At 40.7% G+C, this 15,463-nt stretch overlaps 10 non-coding genes across 10 annotated transcripts; all 10 read left to right on the top strand.

The window, feature by feature from the left end:
- The first annotated feature begins 684 nt into the window (after positions 1-684).
- On the top strand, positions 685-757 carry trnak-cuu (transfer RNA lysine (anticodon CUU)). The gene has a single exon. It is a non-coding gene; the product is annotated as a tRNA-Lys (tRNA).
- A 602-nt stretch (positions 758-1,359) lies between these two features.
- trnak-uuu (transfer RNA lysine (anticodon UUU)) lies at positions 1,360-1,432 on the top strand. The gene has a single exon. It is a non-coding gene; the product is annotated as a tRNA-Lys (tRNA).
- A 1,354-nt stretch (positions 1,433-2,786) lies between these two features.
- On the top strand, positions 2,787-2,859 carry trnak-cuu (transfer RNA lysine (anticodon CUU)). Its single transcript has one exon. It is a non-coding gene; the product is annotated as a tRNA-Lys (tRNA).
- Positions 2,860-3,461: 602 nt separating this feature from the next.
- trnak-uuu (transfer RNA lysine (anticodon UUU)) lies at positions 3,462-3,534 on the top strand. Its single transcript has one exon. It is a non-coding gene; the product is annotated as a tRNA-Lys (tRNA).
- Positions 3,535-7,688: 4,154 nt separating this feature from the next.
- trnak-cuu (transfer RNA lysine (anticodon CUU)) lies at positions 7,689-7,761 on the top strand. Its single transcript has one exon. It is a non-coding gene; the product is annotated as a tRNA-Lys (tRNA).
- Positions 7,762-8,363: 602 nt separating this feature from the next.
- Positions 8,364-8,436, top strand: trnak-uuu (transfer RNA lysine (anticodon UUU)). The gene has a single exon. It is a non-coding gene; the product is annotated as a tRNA-Lys (tRNA).
- Positions 8,437-12,366: 3,930 nt separating this feature from the next.
- On the top strand, positions 12,367-12,439 carry trnak-cuu (transfer RNA lysine (anticodon CUU)). Its single transcript has one exon. It is a non-coding gene; the product is annotated as a tRNA-Lys (tRNA).
- Positions 12,440-13,041: 602 nt separating this feature from the next.
- On the top strand, positions 13,042-13,114 carry trnak-uuu (transfer RNA lysine (anticodon UUU)). The gene has a single exon. It is a non-coding gene; the product is annotated as a tRNA-Lys (tRNA).
- Positions 13,115-14,468: 1,354 nt separating this feature from the next.
- On the top strand, positions 14,469-14,540 carry trnak-cuu (transfer RNA lysine (anticodon CUU)). The gene has a single exon. It is a non-coding gene; the product is annotated as a tRNA-Lys (tRNA).
- A 602-nt stretch (positions 14,541-15,142) lies between these two features.
- On the top strand, positions 15,143-15,215 carry trnak-uuu (transfer RNA lysine (anticodon UUU)). Its single transcript has one exon. It is a non-coding gene; the product is annotated as a tRNA-Lys (tRNA).
- The last annotated feature ends 248 nt before the right edge of the window (positions 15,216-15,463 follow it).

Genomic DNA, 15,463 nt, shown 5'->3' on the forward strand with positions numbered 1-15,463 from the left:
AGAGAACGGCAAACTTTCTGGGAACTTATTCAGAAATTCATAACAGGTAAAAGGTCTCCAGCTATCTGCTTCCAAAGAAGTATCTCTAAAAATAAGCACAGTGCAAAGGTGCTGCTGTTTATGTGATTACCAATCCCCCCTAACCAATCTGTCTCTCCAAGTCTCCTTTCAAACCCGTCACATATGAGACACAAGCCACTGATTGCTGCATCATAATCAAGAAGTTGACACCTCATGTGGTGCAATTGGTCAGCCTGTTCAACTGTTAATCAAAAGATTAGTGGCTCAACCCCACCCAGGGACAAAGAGAGCTTTTACTTGCCACAAAAGGCGTAGCCTTAGGGACATCATATAGCAGGTGGAGCAGCGAAACCTGCAAAATGGAAGAAAATCTCATTCCAAAGCATTTGCATTTCTTTACAGATACCAATGTTCTGATATTTTGGTTGAACAATTACAGGACTGACTTGTCAAATCCTCAAATGTTTCATCACACAGTGTACAGAAGTGTGGAAAGACAAATGCCGGAAAAACAAATAAAAGAAACTCTCAGCCCAGGCCTAGTCTTAAACCTTTCTTTGGATGATCCTATTGTCAGACACCTGTGAAATGGGAGGATTAATCTCAGGCATGTACTTTGAAGATTTACAAATAAATGACATCACACAGAGACATACAATGTAGGCCTGGCTAGCTCAGTCGGTAGAGCATGAGACTCTTAATCTCAGGGTCGTGGGTTCAAGCCCCACGCTGGGCGAGACTATTAGCTCTTGTCACAGGTATGTGGGAGTAGCATACATGTATTCTCCATGCAAACACTCTCTGACTGGAGAGAATGGCAACATTTCTAGAACCTCATACAGAATAAGTAACAGAAGCTATCTGCTTCCAAAGAAGTGTCTCTAAAAATAAGCACTGTGCTTATGTGCTGCTGTTGATGTGTTTAACAATCCCTATCAGTGGCCTCAAAGTCAGCTTTTAATTGCCACAAAAGGCATAGCCTGAGTACAGGGACATCATATAGCAGGTGGATCAGCTAAACCAACAAAGTGGAAGAAAATATCATGCTAATGCTTTTGCATTTCTTTACTTATACCAATGTTCTGACATTTTGGTTGAACAATTCACAGGACTGACTTGTCAAATCCTCAAATGTTTCATCACACAATGTACAGAAGTGTGGAAAGACAAATGCCGGAAAAACAAATAAAAGAAACTCTCAGCCCAGGCCTAGTCTTAAACCCAACCTTTCTTTGGAAGATCCTATTGTCAGACACCAGTGAAATGTGAGGATTAATTTCAGGCATGTACTTTGAAGATTTACAAATAAATGACATCACACAGAGAAGTACAATGTAGGCCTGGCTAGCTCAGTCAGTAGAGCGTGAGACTTTTAATCTCAGGGTTGTGGGTTTGAGCCCTATGTTGGGTGAGACTATTAGCTCTTGTCACAGTTATGTGAGAGTAGTGTACATGTATTCTCCATGCAAACACTCTCTGACTAGAGAGAATGGCAACATTTCTGGAACCTTATCCAGAAATTCAGAATAAGTAACAGGTCTCCAGCTATCTGCTTCCAAAAAAGTATCTCTAAAAATAAGCACTGTGCTTATGTGCTGCTGTTTGCCTTATTGCAGGTGGAGTAGCGAAACCAGCAAAGTGGAAGAAAATCTCATTCCAAATTATTTGAATTTCTTTACACATACCAATATTCTGACATTTTGGTTGAACAATTCACAGGACTGACTTGTCAAATCCTCAAATGTTTCATCACACAGTGTACAGAATTGTGGAAAGACAAATGCCGGAAAAACAAATAAAAGAAACTCTCAGCCCTGCCCTAGTCTTAAACCCAACCTTTCTTTGGAAGATCCTATTGTCAGACACCTGTAAATTGGGAGGATTAATTTCAGGCATGTACTTTGAAGATTTACACAAAATACAGCATATATGCAGAGAAGGAACCGGCAGTAGAGCATGAGACTTTTAATCTCAGGGTCATGGTTTCAAGCTCCATGTTGGGCGTGACTATTAGCTATTGTCACAGGTATGTGGGACTAGTGCAAATTTATTCTCCCAGCCATGCAAACACTCTCTGACTAGAGAGAACGGCAAACTTTCTGGGAACTTATTCAGAAATTCATAACAGGTAAAAGGTCTCCAGCTATCTGCTTCCAAAGAAGTATCTCTAAAAATAAGCACAGTGCAAAGGTGCTGCTGTTTATGTGATTACCAATCCCCCTAACCAATCTGTCTCTCCAAGTCTCCTTTCAAACCCGTCACATATGAGACACAAGCCACTGATTGCTGCATCATAATCAAGAAGTTGACACCTCATGTGGTGCAATTGGTCAGCCTGTTCAGCTGTTAATCAAAAGATTAGTGGCTCAACCCCACCCAGGGACAAAGAGAGCTTTTACTTGCCACAAAAGGCGTAGCCTTAGGGACATCATATAGCAGGTGGAGCAGCGAAACCTGCAAAATGGAAGAAAATCTCATTCCAAAGCATTTGCATTTCTTTACAGATACCAATGTTCTGATATTTTGGTTGAACAATTACAGGACTGACTTGTCAAATCCTCAAATGTTTCATCACACAGTGTACAGAAGTGTGGAAAGACAAATGCCGGAAAAACAAATAAAAGAAACTCTCAGCCCAGGCCTAGTCTTAAACCTTTCTTTGGATGATCCTATTGTCAGACACCTGTGAAATGGGAGGATTAATCTCAGGCATGTACTTTGAAGATTTACAAATAAATGACATCACACAGAGACATACAATGTAGGCCTGGCTAGCTCAGTCGGTAGAGCATGAGACTCTTAATCTCAGGGTCGTGGGTTCAAGCCCCACGCTGGGCGAGACTATTAGCTCTTGTCACAGGTATGTGGGAGTAGCATACATGTATTCTCCATGCAAACACTCTCTGACTGGAGAGAATGGCAACATTTCTAGAACCTCATACAGAATAAGTAACAGAAGCTATCTGCTTCCAAAGAAGTGTCTCTAAAAATAAGCACTGTGCTTATGTGCTGCTGTTTATGTGTTTAACAATCCCTATCAGTGGCCTCAAAGTCAGCTTTTAATTGCCACAAAAGGCATAGCCTGAGTACAGGGACATCATATAGCAGGTGGATCAGCTAAACCAACAAAGTGGAAGAAAATATCATGCTAATGCTTTTGCATTTCTTTACTTATACCAATGTTCTGACATTTTGGTTGAACAATTCACAGGACTGACTTGTCAAATCCTCAAATGTTTCATCACACAATGTACAGAAGTGTGGAAAGACAAATGCCGGAAAAACAAATAAAAGAAACTCTCAGCCCAGGCCTAGTCTTAAACCCAACCTTTCTTTGGAAGATCCTATTGTCAGACACCAGTGAAATGTGAGGATTAATTTCAGGCATGTACTTTGAAGATTTACAAATAAATGACATCACACAGAGAAGTACAATGTAGGCCTGGCTAGCTCAGTCAGTAGAGCGTGAGACTTTTAATCTCAGGGTTGTGGGTTTGAGCCCTATGTTGGGTGAGACTATTAGCTCTTGTCACAGTTATGTGAGAGTAGTGTACATGTATTCTCCATGCAAACACTCTCTGACTAGAGAGAATGGCAACATTTCTGGAACCTTATCCAGAAATTCAGAATAAGTAACAGGTCTCCAGCTATCTGCTTCCAAAAAAGTATCTCTAAAAATAAGCACTGTGCTTATGTGCTGCTGTTTGCCTTATTGCAGGTGGAGTAGCGAAACCAGCAAAGTGGAAGAAAATCTCATTCCAAATTATTTGAATTTCTTTACACATACCAATATTCTGACATTTTGGTTGAACAATTCACAGGACTGACTTGTCAAATCCTCAAATGTTTCATCACACAGTGTACAGAATTGTGGAAAGACAAATGCCGGAAAAACAAATAAAAGAAACTCTCAGCCCTGCCCTAGTCTTAAACCCAACCTTTCTTTGGAAGATCCTATTGTCAGACACCTGTAAATTGGGAGGATTAATTTCAGGCATGTACTTTGAAGATTTACACAAAATACAGCATATATGCAGAGAAGGAACCGGCAGTAGAGCATGAGACTTTTAATCTCAGGGTCATGGTTTCGAGCTCCATGTTGGGCGTGACTATTAGCTATTGTCACAGGTATGTGGGACTAGTGCAAATTTATTCTCCCAGCCATGCAAACACTCTCTGACTAGAGAGAACGGCAAACTTTCTGGGAACTTATTCAGAAATTTATAACAGGTAAAAGGTCTCCAGCTATCTGCTTCCAAAGAAGTATCTCTAAAAATAAGCACAGTGCAAAGGTGCTGCTGTTTATGTGATTACCAATCCCCCTAACCAATCTGTCTCTCCAAGTCTCCTTTCAAACCCGTCACATATGAGACACAAGCCACTGATTGCTGCATCATAATCAAGAAGTTGACACCTCATGTGGTGCAATTGGTCAGCCTGTTCAGCTGTTAATCAAAAGATTGGTGGCTCAACCCCACCTAGGGACAAAGAGAGCTTTTACTTGCCACAAAAGGCGTAGCCTTAGGGACATCATATAGCAGGTGGAGCAGCAAAACCTGCAAAATGGAAGAAAATCTCATTCCAAAGCATTTGCATTTCTTTACAGATACCAATGTTCTGATATTTTGGTTGAACAATTACAGGACTGACTTGTCAAATCCTCAAATGTTTCATCACACAGTGTACAGAAGTGTGGAAAGACAAATGCCGGAAAAACAAATAAAAGAAACTCTCAGCCCAGGCCTAGTCTTAAACCTTTCTTTGGATGATCCTATTGTCAGACACCTGTGAAATGGGAGGATTAATCTCAGGCATGTACTTTGAAGATTTACAAATAAATGACATCACACAGAGACATACAATGTAGGCCTGCCTAGCTCAGTCGGTAGAGCATGAGACTCTTAATCTCAGGGCCCACGCTGGGCGAGACTATTAGCTCTTGTCACAAGTATGTGGGAGTAGCATACATGTATTCTCCATGCAAACACTCTCTGACTGGAAAGAATGGCAACATTTCTAGAACCTCATACAGAATAAGTAACAGAAGCTATCTGATTCCAAAGAAGTGTCTCTAAAAATAAGCACTGTGCTTATGTGCTGCTGTTTGCCTTATTGCAGGTGGAGTAGCGAAACCAGCAAAGTGGAAGAAAATCTCATTCCAAATTATTTGAATTTCTTTACACATACCAATATTCTGACATTTTGGTTGAACAATTCACAGGACTGACTTGTCAAATCCTCAAATGTTTCATCACACAGTGTACAGAATTGTGGAAAGACAAATGCCGGAAAAACAAATAAAAGAAACTCTCAGCCCTGCCCTAGTCTTAAACCCAACCTTTCTTTGGAAGATCCTATTGTCAGACACCTGTAAATTGGGAGGATTAATTTCAGGCATGTACTTTGAAGATTTACACAAAATACAGCATATATGCAGAGAAGGAACCGGCAGTAGAGCATGAGACTTTTAATCTCAGGGTCATGGTTTCGAGCTCCATGTTGGGCGTGACTATTAGCTTTTGTCACAGGTATGTGGGACTAGTGCAAATTTATTCTCCCAGCCATGCAAACACTCTCTGACTAGAGAGAACGGCAAACTTTCTGGGAACTTATTCAGAAATTTATAACAGGTAAAAGGTCTCCAGCTATCTGCTTCCAAAGAAGTATCTCTAAAAATAAGCACAGTGCAAAGGTGCTGCTGTTTATGTGATTACCAATCCCCCTAACCAATCTGTCTCTCCAAGTCTCCTTTCAAACCCGTCACATATGAGACACAAGCCACTGATTGCTGCATCATAATCAAGAAGTTGACACCTCATGTGGTGCAATTGGTCAGCCTGTTCAGCTGTTAATCAAAAGATTGGTGGCTCAACCCCACCTAGGGACAAAGAGAGCTTTTACTTGCCACAAAAGGCGTAGCCTTAGGGACATCATATAGCAGGTGGAGCAGCAAAACCTGCAAAATGGAAGAAAATCTCATTCCAAAGCATTTGCATTTCTTTACAGATACCAATGTTCTGATATTTTGGTTGAACAATTACAGGACTGACTTGTCAAATCCTCAAATGTTTCATCACACAGTGTACAGAAGTGTGGAAAGACAAATGCCGGAAAAACAAATAAAAGAAACTCTCAGCCCAGGCCTAGTCTTAAACCTTTCTTTGGATGATCCTATTGTCAGACACCTGTGAAATGGGAGGATTAATCTCAGGCATGTACTTTGAAGATTTACAAATAAATGACATCACACAGAGACATACAATGTAGGCCTGGCTAGCTCAGTCGGTAGAGCATGAGACTCTTAATCTCAGGGCCCATGCTGGGCGAGACTATTAGCTCTTGTCACAGGTATGTGGGAGTAGCATACATGTATTCTCCATGCAAACACTCTCTGACTGGAAAGAATGGCAACATTTCTAGAACCTCATACAGAATAAGTAACAGAAGCTATCTGCTTCCAAAGAAGTGTTTCTAAAAATAAGCACTGTGCTTATGTGCTGCTTTTTGCCTTATTGCAGGTGGAGTAGCGAAACCAGCAAAGTGGAAGAAAATCTCATTCCAAATTATTTGAATTTCTTTACACATACCAATATTCTGACATTTTGGTTGAACAATTCACAGGACTGACTTGTCAAATCCTCAAATGTTTCATCACACAGTGTACAGAATTGTGGAAAGACAAATGCCGGAAAAACAAATAAAAGAAACTCTCAGCCCTGCCCTAGTCTTAAACCCAACCTTTCTTTGGAAGATCCTATTGTCAGACACCTGTAAATTGGGAGGATTAATTTCAGGCATGTACTTTGAAGATTTACACAAAATACAGCATATATGCAGAGAGGGATCCGGCAGTAGAGCATGAGACTTTTAATCTCAGGGTCATGGTTTCGAGCTCCATGTTGGGCGTGACTATTAGCTATTGTCACAGGTATGTGGGACTAGTGCAAATTTATTCTCCCAGCCATGCAAACACTCTCTGACTAGAGAGAACAGCAAACTTTCTGGGAACTTATTCAGAAATTCATAACAGGTAAAAGGTCTCCAGCTATCTGCTTCCAAAGAAGTATCTCTAAAAATAAGCACAGTGCAAAGGTGCTGCTGTTTATGTGATTACCAATCCCCCTAACCAATCTGTCTCTCCAAGTCTCCTTTCAAACCCGTCACATATGAGACACAAGCCACTGATTGCTGCATCATAATCAAGAAGTTGACACCTCATGTGGTGCAATTGGTCAGCCTGTTCAGCTGTTAGTCAAAAGATTGGTGGCTCAACCCCACCTAGGGACAAAGAGAGCTTTTACTTGCCACAAAAGGCGTAGCCTTAGGGACATCATATAGCAGGTGGAGCAGCAAAACCTGCAAAATGGAAGAAAATCTCATTCCAAAGCATTTGCATTTCTTTACAGATACCAATGTTCTGATATTTTGGTTGAACAATTACAGGACTGACTTGTCAAATCCTCAAATGTTTCATCACACAGTGTACAGAAGTGTGGAAAGACAAATGCCGGAAAAACAAATAAAAGAAACTCTCAGCCCAGGCCTAGTCTTAAAGCTTTCTTTGGATGATCCTATTGTCAGACACCTGTGAAATGGGAGGATTAATCTCAGGCATGTACTTTGAAGATTTACAAATAAATGACATCACACAGAGACATACAATGTAGGCCTGGCTAGCTCAGTCGGTAGAGCATGAGACTCTTAATCTCAGGGTCGTGGGTTCAAGCCCCACCCTGGGCGAGACTATTAGCTCTTGTCACAGGTATGTGGGAGTAGCATACATGTATTCTCCATGCAAACACTCTCTGACTGGAGAGAATGGCAACGTTTCTAGAACCTCATACAGAATAAGTAACAGAAGCTATCTGCTTCCAAAGAAGTCTCTCTAAAAATAAGCACTGTGTTTATGTGCTGCTGTTTATGTGTTTAACAATCCCTATCAGTGGCCTCAAAGTCAGCTTTTAATTGCCACAAAAGGCATAGCCTGAGTACAGGGACATCATATAGCAGGTGGATCAGCTAAACCAACAAAGTGGAAGAAAATATCATGCTAATGCTTTTGCATTTCTTTACTTATACCAATGTTCTGACATTTTGGTTGAACAATTCACAGGACTGACTTGTCAAATCCTCAAATGTTTCATCACACAATGTACAGAAGTGTGGAAAGACAAATGCCGGAAAAACAAATAAAAGAAACTCTCAGCCCAGGCCTAGTCTTAAACCCAACCTTTCTTTGGAAGATCCTATTGTCAGACACCAGTGAAATGTGAGGATTAATTTCAGGCATGTACTTTGAAGATTTACAAATAAATGACATCACACATAGAAGTACAATGTAGGCCTGGCTAGCTCAGTCAGTAGAGCGTGAGACTTTTAATCTCAGGGTTGTGGGTTTGAGCCCTATGTTGGGTGAGACTATTAGCTCTTGTCACAGTTATGTGAGAGTAGTGTACATGTATTCTCCATGCAAACACTCTCTGACTAGAGAGAATGGCAACATTTCTGGAACCTTATCCAGAAATTCAGAATAAGTAACAGGTCTCCAGCTATCTGCTTCCAAAAAAGTATCTCTAAAAATAAGCACTGTGCTTATGTGCTGCTGTTTGCCTTATTGCAGGTGGAGTAGCGAAACCAGCAAAGTGGAAGAAAATCTCATTCCAAATTATTTGAATTTCTTTACACATACCAATATTCTGACATTTTGGTTGAACAATTCACAGGACTGACTTGTCAAATCCTCAAATGTTTCATCACACAGTGTACAGAATTGTGGAAAGACAAATGCCGGAAAAACAAATAAAAGAAACTCTCAGCCCTGCCCTAGTCTTAAACCCAAAATTTCTTTGGAAGATCCTATTGTCAGACACCTGTAAATTGGGAGGATTAATTTCAGGCATGTACTTTGAAGATTTACACAAAATACAGCATATATGCAGAGAAGGAACCGGCAGTAGAGCATGAGACTTTTAATCTCAGGGTCATGGTTTCGAGCTCCATGTTGGGCGTGACTATTAGCTATTGTCACAGGTATGTGGGACTAGTGCAAATTTATTCTCCCAGCCATGCAAACACTCTCTGACTAGAGAGAACGGCAAACTTTCTGGGAACTTATTCAGAAATTCATAACAGGTAAAAGGTCTCCAGCTATCTGCTTCCAAAGAAGTATCTCTAAAAATAAGCACTGTGCTTATGTGCTGCTGTTTGCCTTATTGCAGGTGGAGTAGCGAAACCAGCAAAGTGGAAGAAAATCTCATTCCAAATTATTTGAATTTCTTTACACATACCAATATTCTGACATTTTGGTTGAACAATTCACAGGACTGACTTGTCAAATCCTCAAATGTTTCATCACACAGTGTACAGAATTGTGGAAAGACAAATGCCGGAAAAACAAATAAAAGAAACTCTCAGCCCAGGCCTAGTCTTAAACCTTTCTTTGGATGATCCTATTGTCAGACACCTGTGAAATGGGAGGATTAATCTCAGGCATGTACTTTGAAGATTTACAAATAAATGACATCACACAGAGACATACAATGTAGGCCTGCCTAGCTCAGTCGGTAGAGCATGAGACTCTTAATCTCAGGGCCCACGCTGGGCGAGACTATTAGCTCTTGTCACAAGTATGTGGGAGTAGCATACATGTATTCTCCATGCAAACACTCTCTGACTGGAAAGAATGGCAACATTTCTAGAACCTCATACAGAATAAGTAACAGAAGCTATCTGATTCCAAAGAAGTGTCTCTAAAAATAAGCACTGTGCTTATGTGCTGCTGTTTGCCTTATTGCAGGTGGAGTAGCGAAACCAGCAAAGTGGAAGAAAATCTCATTCCAAATTATTTGAATTTCTTTACACATACCAATATTCTGACATTTTGGTTGAACAATTCACAGGACTGACTTGTCAAATCCTCAAATGTTTCATCACACAGTGTACAGAATTGTGGAAAGACAAATGCCGGAAAAACAAATAAAAGAAACTCTCAGCCCTGCCCTAGTCTTAAACCCAACCTTTCTTTGGAAGATCCTATTGTCAGACACCTGTAAATTGGGAGGATTAATTTCAGGCATGTACTTTGAAGATTTACACAAAATACAGCATATATGCAGAGAAGGAACCGGCAGTAGAGCATGAGACTTTTAATCTCAGGGTCATGGTTTCGAGCTCCATGTTGGGCGTGACTATTAGCTTTTGTCACAGGTATGTGGGACTAGTGCAAATTTATTCTCCCAGCCATGCAAACACTCTCTGACTAGAGAGAACGGCAAACTTTCTGGGAACTTATTCAGAAATTTATAACAGGTAAAAGGTCTCCAGCTATCTGCTTCCAAAGAAGTATCTCTAAAAATAAGCACAGTGCAAAGGTGCTGCTGTTTATGTGATTACCAATCCCCCTAACCAATCTGTCTCTCCAAGTCTCCTTTCAAACCCGTCACATATGAGACACAAGCCACTGATTGCTGCATCATAATCAAGAAGTTGACACCTCATGTGGTGCAATTGGTCAGCCTGTTCAGCTGTTAATCAAAAGATTGGTGGCTCAACCCCACCTAGGGACAAAGAGAGCTTTTACTTGCCACAAAAGGCGTAGCCTTAGGGACATCATATAGCAGGTGGAGCAGCAAAACCTGCAAAATGGAAGAAAATCTCATTCCAAAGCATTTGCATTTCTTTACAGATACCAATGTTCTGATATTTTGGTTGAACAATTACAGGACTGACTTGTCAAATCCTCAAATGTTTCATCACACAGTGTACAGAAGTGTGGAAAGACAAATGCCGGAAAAACAAATAAAAGAAACTCTCAGCCCAGGCCTAGTCTTAAACCTTTCTTTGGATGATCCTATTGTCAGACACCTGTGAAATGGGAGGATTAATCTCAGGCATGTACTTTGAAGATTTACAAATAAATGACATCACACAGAGACATACAATGTAGGCCTGGCTAGCTCAGTCGGTAGAGCATGAGACTCTTAATCTCAGGGCCCATGCTGGGCGAGACTATTAGCTCTTGTCACAGGTATGTGGGAGTAGCATACATGTATTCTCCATGCAAACACTCTCTGACTGGAAAGAATGGCAACATTTCTAGAACCTCATACAGAATAAGTAACAGAAGCTATCTGCTTCCAAAGAAGTGTTTCTAAAAATAAGCACTGTGCTTATGTGCTGCTTTTTGCCTTATTGCAGGTGGAGTAGCGAAACCAGCAAAGTGGAAGAAAATCTCATTCCAAATTATTTGAATTTCTTTACACATACCAATATTCTGACATTTTGGTTGAACAATTCACAGGACTGACTTGTCAAATCCTCAAATGTTTCATCACACAGTGTACAGAATTGTGGAAAGACAAATGCCGGAAAAACAAATAAAAGAAACTCTCAGCCCTGCCCTAGTCTTAAACCCAACCTTTCTTTGGAAGATCCTATTGTCAGACACCTGTAAATTGGGAGGATTAATTTCAGGCATGTACTTTGAAGATTTACACAAAATACAGCATATATGCAGAGAGGGATCCGGCAGTAGAGCATGAGACTTTTAATCTCAGGGTCATGGTTTCGAGCTCCATGTTGGGCGTGACTATTAGCTATTGTCACAGGTATGTGGGACTAGTGCAAATTTATTCTCCCAGCCATGCAAACACTCTCTGACTAGAGAGAACAGCAAACTTTCTGGGAACTTATTCAGAAATTCATAACAGGTAAAAGGTCTCCAGCTATCTGCTTCCAAAGAAGTATCTCTAAAAATAAGCACAGTGCAAAGGTGCTGCTGTTTATGTGATTACCAATCCCCCTAACCAATCTGTCTCTCCAAGTCTCCTTTCAAACCCGTCACATATGAGACACAAGCCACTGATTGCTGCATCATAATCAAGAAGTTGACACCTCATGTGGTGCAATTGGTCAGCCTGTTCAGCTGTTAATCAAAAGATTGGTGGCTCAACCCCACCTAGGGACAAAGAGAGCTTTTACTTGCCACAAAAGGCGTAGCCTTAGGGACATCATATAGCAGGTGGAGCAGCAAAACCTGCAAAATGGAAGAAAATCTCATTCCAAAGCATTTGCATTTCTTTACAGATACCAATGTTCTGATATTTTGGTTGAACAATTACAGGACTGACTTGTCAAATCCTCAAATGTTTCATCACACAGTGTACAGAAGTGTGGAAAGACAAATGCCGGAAAAACAAATAAAAGAAACTCTCAGCCCAGGCCTAGTCTTAAAGCTTTCTTTGGATGATCCTATTGTCAGACACCTGTGAAATGGGAGGATTAATCTCAGGCATGTACTTTGAAGATTTACAAATAAATGACATCACACAGAGACATACAATGTAGGCCTGGCTAGCTCAGTCGGTAGAGCATGAGACTCTTAATCTCAGGGTCGTGGGTTCAAGCCCCACCCTGGGCGAGACTATTAGCTCTTGTCACAGGTATGTGGGAGTAGCATACATGTATTCTCCATGCAAACACTCTCTGACTGGAGAGAATGGCAACGTTTCTAGAACCTCATACAGAATAAGTAACAGAAGCTATCTGCTTCCAAAGAAGTGTCTCTAAAAATAAGCACTGTGCTTATGTGCTGCTGTTTATGTGTTTAACAATCCCTATCAGTGGCCTCAAAGTCAGCTTTTAATTGCCACAAAAGGCATAGCCTGAGTACAGGGACATCATATAGCAGGTGGATCAGCTAAACCAACAAAGTGGAAGAAAATATCATGCTAATGCTTTTGCATTTCTTTACTTATACCAATGTTCTGACATTTTGGTTGAACAATTCACAGGACTGACTTGTCAAATCCTCAAATGTTTCATCACACAATGTACAGAAGTGTGGAAAGACAAATGCCGGAAAAACAAATAAAAGAAACTCTCAGCCCAGGCCTAGTCTTAAACCCAACCTTTCTTTGGAAGATCCTATTGTCAGACACCAGTGAAATGTGAGGATTAATTTCAGGCATGTACTTTGAAGATTTACAAATAAATGACATCACACAGAGAAGTACAATGTAGGCCTGGCTAGCTCAGTCAGTAGAGCGTGAGACTTTTAATCTCAGGGTTGTGGGTTTGAGCCCTATGTTGGGTGAGACTATTAGCTCTTGTCACAGTTATGTGAGAGTAGTGTACATGTATTCTCCATGCAAACACTCTCTGACTAGAGAGAATGGCAACATTTCTGGAACCTTATCCAGAAATTCAGAATAAGTAACAGGTCTCCAGCTATCTGCTTCCAAAAAAGTACCTCTAAAAATAAGCACTGTGCTTATGTGCTGCTGTTTGCCTTATTGCAGGTGGAGTAGCGAAACCAGCAAAGTGGAAGAAAATCTCATTCCAAATTATTTGAATTTCTTTACACATACCAATATTCTGACATTTTGGTTGAACAATTCACAGGACTGACTTGTCAAATCCTCAAATGTTTCATCACACAGTGTACAGAATTGTGGAAAGACAAATGCCGGAAAAACAAATAAAAGAAACTCTCAGCCCTGCCCTAGTCTTAAACCCAACCTTTCTTTGGAAGATCCTATTGTCAGACACCTGTAAATTGGGAGGATTAATTTCAGGCATGTACTTTGAAGATTTACACAAAATACAGCATATATGCAGAGAAGGAACCGGCAGTAGAGCATGAGACTTTTAATCTCAGGGTCATGGTTTCGAGCTCCATGTTGGGCGTGACTATTAGCTATTGTCACAGGTATGTGGGACTAGTGCAAATTTATTCTCCCAGCCATGCAAACACTCTCTGACTAGAGAGAACGGCAAACTTTCTGGGAACTTATTCAGAAATTCATAACAGGTAAAAGGTCTCCAGCTATCTGCTTCCAAAGAAGTATCTCTAAAAATAAGCACAGTGCAAAGGTGCTGCTGTTTATGTGATTACCAATCCCCCTAACCAATCTGTCTCTCCAAGTCTCCTTTCAAACCCGTCACATATGAGACACAAGCCACTGATTGCTGCATCATAATCAAGAAGTTGACACCTCATGTGGTGCAATTGGTCAGCCTGTTCAGCTGTTAATCAAAAGGTTGGTGGCTCAACCCCACCCAGGGACAAAGAGAGCTTTTACTTGCCACAAAAGGCGTAGCCTTAGGGACATCATATAGCAGGTGGAGCAGCGAAACCTGCAAAATGGAAGAAAATCTCATTCCAAAGCATTTGCATTTCTTTACAGATACCAATGTTCTGATATTTTGGTTGAACAATTACAGGACTGACTTGTCAAATCCTCAAATGTTTCATCACACAGTGTACAGAAGTGTGGAAAGACAAATGCCGGAAAAACAAATAAAAGAAACTCTCAGCCCAGGCCTAGTCTTAAACCTTTCTTTGGATGATCCTATTGTCAGACACCTGTGAAATGGGAGGATTAATCTCAAGCATGTACTTTGAAGATTTACAAATAAATGACATCACACAGAGACATACAATGTAGGCCTGGCTAGCTCAGTCGGTAGAGCATGAGACTCTTAATCTCAAGGTCGTGGGTTCAAGCCCATGCTGGGCGAGACTATTAGCTCTTGTCACAGGTATGTGGGAGTAGCATACATGTATTCTCCATGCAAACACTCTCTGACTGGAGAGAATGGCAACATTTCTAGAACCTCATACAGAATAAGTAACAGAAGCTATCTGCTTCCAAAGAAGTGTCTCTAAAAATAAGCACTGTGCTTATGTGCTGCTGTTTATGTGTTTAACAATCCCTATCAGTGGCCTCAAAGTCAGCTTTTAATTGCCACAAAAGGCATAGCCTGAGTACAGGGACATCATATAGCAGGTGGATCAGCTAAACCAACAAAGTGGAAGAAAATATCATGCTAATGCTTTTGCATTTCTTTACTTATACCAATGTTCTGACATTTTGGTTGAACAATTCACAGGACTGACTTGTCAAATCCTCAAATGTTTCATCACACAATGTACAGAAGTGTGGAAAGACAAATGCCGGAAAAACAAATAAAAGAAACTCTCAGCCCAGGCCTAGTCTTAAACCCAACCTTTCTTTGGAAGATCCTATTGTCAGACACCAGTGAAATGTGAGGATTAATTTCAGGCATGTACTTTGAAGATTTACAAATAAATGACATCGTACAGAGAGGTACAATGTAGGCCTGGCTAGCTCAGTCAGTAGAGCGTGAGACTTTTAATCTCAGGGTTGTGGGTTTGAGCCCTATGTTGGGTGAGACTATTAGCTCTTGTCACAGTTATGTGAGAGTAGTGTACATGTATTCTCCAGGCAAACACTCTCTGACTAGAGAGAATGGCAACATTTCTGGAACCTTATCCAGAAATTCAGAATAAGTAACAGGTCTCCAGCTATCTGCTTCCAAAAAAGTATCTCTAAAAATAAGCACTGTGCTTATGTGCTGCTGTTTGCCTTATTGCAGGTGGAGTAGCGAAACCAGCAAAGTGGAAGAAAATCTCATTCCA

Source organism: Myxocyprinus asiaticus, chromosome 6, assembly GCF_019703515.2.
Source record: "Myxocyprinus asiaticus isolate MX2 ecotype Aquarium Trade chromosome 6, UBuf_Myxa_2, whole genome shotgun sequence".
Lineage (NCBI taxonomy): Eukaryota > Metazoa > Chordata > Actinopteri > Cypriniformes > Catostomidae > Myxocyprinus > Myxocyprinus asiaticus.